The sequence below is a fragment of the Phaenicophaeus curvirostris genome, chromosome 3 (assembly GCF_032191515.1).
Source record: "Phaenicophaeus curvirostris isolate KB17595 chromosome 3, BPBGC_Pcur_1.0, whole genome shotgun sequence".
In the NCBI taxonomy this organism is placed as follows: domain Eukaryota; kingdom Metazoa; phylum Chordata; class Aves; order Cuculiformes; family Cuculidae; genus Phaenicophaeus; species Phaenicophaeus curvirostris.
The window spans coordinates 86,556,796-86,560,120 of NC_091394.1; positions in this window are offsets into that span (position 1 = coordinate 86,556,796).

Sequence of the window (3,325 nt, forward strand, 5' to 3'; positions counted from 1 at the left end):
CAGCAGAGACCATCTTTCATCCTCTTTGCATGGTGTCACACATAAGGGGATATTGTCCATGATTAACATGCCAGTGTAGTACAAATAACAATATTTTCACAGGCATACAGAGATTATCACTACTAAAACCCACAAACAAAACTGCAGTTAAAGCTCTTGATGAGCTCAGATGAGCCCTAGCAAATCTTACTATGATGGTTTGAAATGCAATTGCAGAGCTCCGGAGCAATCCTCCCTGAAGGATTGTAAGTGATCACACTGAGGGCAGCAAAAGACTGACCCCTCTCTGAGCCAAAGCTCCCAGAAGCTACTGACACAAATTTCAGAAAAAGAACACTTGTTTCCAACTCAGGACTTCTTTAAAGAAGTGCTGGTACAATCGGGATGAACCTCCATCCATCTTAAGCTAGCTGAGAAACCAGTTCAGCCAAACACAATCAAGAGGAAGTTGCATTGGTTAAATCCAGCTCTGTCCTTGAGGCAGGTAAAATGAGGACTGAGCAAAGGCAAACACAGGAACTAAAATGGCTCCTTACTCCTGAAGAATGAGTGATCCAGCATCATCATGCCCTGTTGAAGGAGGAGAGTAAATTGAAAGCAGGAACAGTATTAATGTGAAAGCGCAGAGGCCAACAGCTGAGCAGAATGGCATCAGCCAAGAAACCAGGCAGGAAGAAGTGACTAGGGAGGTGGAGATGGTCAGAGCAGCAACACTGCTCCAACCAGACACCGTGTCCTCTGGACAGGGAATCTCCTTTTGCTTTTTCATCTCTCTAGAAAATTTAAACCCCGGAATCGGTTTTCTTTGTAAATTATCAATACACTCAACAGTTCTAGTAATATACAACAAAAATAAGTGGAGAGGTGAGGGGTCGTGCATCATGGAAATCAAAGAATCAGAACTGCTTGTTGTTAACAGAAGCCAAAAGCTTTTTAGAGGTCCTTAGGACAGACAGAACACATCCCCCAAAATACAGCTCACTTGCCTGCTCTACCTTAAGACAACACAACCTTTCAAACCCCTGGCAAGCCATATTAACTAGGTCATAATCCTTCCCCCCTTAGGCTCCACAACAATAAAGTTGTTATTGCCAAAAAGGTGCACTACGCACAGATGTGTTCAGCTATTAATGGGTTTTGCAACTATTTTCTGTCTAGCAAGATAAATGATGAACAGAATGAGCATGCCCTTGGGTTTGACCAGAACGCTGTTGAAAAGATAAGAGGGGAAAAAGCATTCAGCAAAGAAGGTGGTGAGGTGTTGGGGAGAATCTTAAAGCAGCGATCTTCCTGTGCAGGCCTGTGCATTTCCAGTACTGATGAGAATCATGTGTCTGAACTGCTTCACTCAGCTGCGTAGAGCAAGAACCAAGGAAGGCTGTAGCTCACTGGTCTGTGGGTCCAAGCTTGACAGAGAAATCACGGTGAAGAGCAGCATCTCAGATCTACTGCTCTGATTGGAAAAAAACAAAAGACTCGTTGTCCAGCACAGTACAGTTTGCATGCCTCTTTCTATGTCCTTTCTTTCAGTTTTATCAGTTTGTCTGAAAACTCATTAACTTTCCCTGGCCATAGTTACACTTGTTGCTTAATTGCTATTTGTGATGAAACCAGGCTGTGGAGACCACAGTGGATTTCTTACCTCTCTAGGTTAAAACATTACTACTGTGGTTTTTACGACTGGGCAGGACTAAGTAACACTGCTGACAGCTCCTCCAGAACACCATTTAAGCAGCCTTGGCTGCTGCAGACCACTACTGTAATGGCATCCATTAAATCGATCTCACTTTCTCCAACATTGCTGTCTCGCAGGAACAAAGAGAAACAAATCTAAAGAATTAGAAAAAAATACGTTACATTGAAGGAATGAATCCAGGGATTCAGGATTGCCCTTGAGTGACCCTCACAACTTGTGGACTTTTCCAGTCCTGCTCTTATTTTCCACTCAGAGGCTGGCAGGGTAGGCTGCCTCCACAAGGGAAACAACCAAACTGTTTGTTGATTCTCCAGTGCCTCGTTTCCCATGCAGCTTTTGCACTGCTGGAAAGGACCAGTGGAAAATGCTACTATATTTAGCTTCTATGGCTTCGTATTTGCCTTGTGCAAGTATCAACACCAGCAGAAAGTGTTTGGCAAAGCAGAAGGAAAGCACTGTTCCGTGATCAAAATGCACAAATCAAGAATGGACTTTGCCCACAACTGCTCTCTTCCTCAAATCACAGCAAGTGAAATGATTTTGGAGCAAAGAACACCAAAAAAACATACATCAGCAATGCAGTTTTTAACCCTGTGGTGTGACTAAGAAAAACAATGACCCACTTCTATCACAGGGCTTCTGTGGGCCCATTTCTGTGCTTTGTTGGTTCTGGGTGTAATGCTCTTGCACAGAAATCCTCACAGCTGACTTCACCTGGAGGCTCTGGCAAGCTGCTGGAATAAAACTGCAAGACTGAGAGCAGTTACAACTGCAATACTGTTTGTACCATCTCCTTTGGGTCAGAACACGCCATTATTAGAGGATATCTTAGTTCTTTAAGACAGGCTTCACTGCAATTATGTTTTTTCCTATTTGGCTTTCATTTAGGAAAACTGAAAATCACTAAGAGGAGAATTACTGCCAACACTGACCTTTATTTTCACCCAAAGACACAAATCAACTAGGTGCGACACACAATTTCATTCCCTTTTTCTGTCTTTTCTTTCTTCTACCAAACAAATATTTTAAGGTAAGGGACATCAGCTCAGCACTGAGCCTGTAAAGAAACACACATGGGAGAGTAATTAGTCACAATGCAAATTGTTAACAGTATTGCAGTAGAAACATGGAAAGATATTAAAAGGTTTCATTTTACAGTATCTGAAGTGTGACAAGTCATTTAACAACCAAAAAAAGTTAGAAACCACAATCCGACAGACTGGATAGACCAAGATCAGCATGAGCACTTTCAGAGCAATGCCAAGCCTGCAGGGAGCAATTTAGCATCATTCTTCAGGGGACTTTATGGCATAAAAAAAGAAAAATAAGGCAGTGCAACATAGCTGCTTGGTATTTAAAATTATTAAAAATTGTAGTTGACAGCATTGTTATGAAAACAAATGGAAGATAGAAGGGGCTGGAGAGAGGGGGAAAAAACCCACAAGGCCCAGCTGATCTCTTGTGAAAATATCGACTTGAATTGCAGCATTTTGGAATCGCTGATAATGCTGTAAACAAAAAAGGTAACTGTTAAAAAAAAAGGTGAATTCGTGCATAATCCAGGGCTTTTCATAACTCCCTCATTAGCTGGCAGATGCCTGAATAAGCATTCTTTCCTTTTTTCCCCCT